Source organism: Papilio polytes, unplaced genomic scaffold, assembly GCF_000836215.1.
Source record: "Papilio polytes unplaced genomic scaffold, Ppol_1.0 DF823510.1, whole genome shotgun sequence".
Taxonomy (NCBI): Eukaryota; Metazoa; Arthropoda; class Insecta; order Lepidoptera; family Papilionidae; genus Papilio; species Papilio polytes.
In genome coordinates, this window is record NW_013525694.1 from 2,315,733 (window position 1) to 2,315,998 (window position 266).

Consider the following 266-nt stretch of genomic DNA (forward strand, 5'->3'; position numbering starts at 1 on the left):
GAGGGACACGTTCTATTTTATTAAGCCTTTAGCCTTGAGAAGGTCGCGCATTAGGCCCTTGATGTAGCGAATCTCGCGCTGAAGATCTGAGCACTTGTCGCCGAGCTCGGTGTGGCGCTTGCGCAGGTTCTGCTCCTCGTTGAGCAGGACTTCGATCTCCGCCTTTTTCTTCTGACGGTAGCGGGTCGCGGCGTTCTTGTTCTGCTCCTTCTTGCGGGAACGACGGTCGTCTACGTTCCTCGAATAAGGTTTTGGTCGAGATGGTC

At 54.5% G+C, this 266-nt stretch overlaps 1 protein-coding gene across 1 annotated transcript in view; it reads right to left on the minus strand.

Annotated features, from left to right (window-relative positions):
• The window catches only part of LOC106104652 (activating transcription factor of chaperone), a gene marked incomplete in the record, with an annotated part of 21,263 nt that overhangs the window by 459 nt on the left and 20,538 nt on the right, over positions 1-266 (minus strand).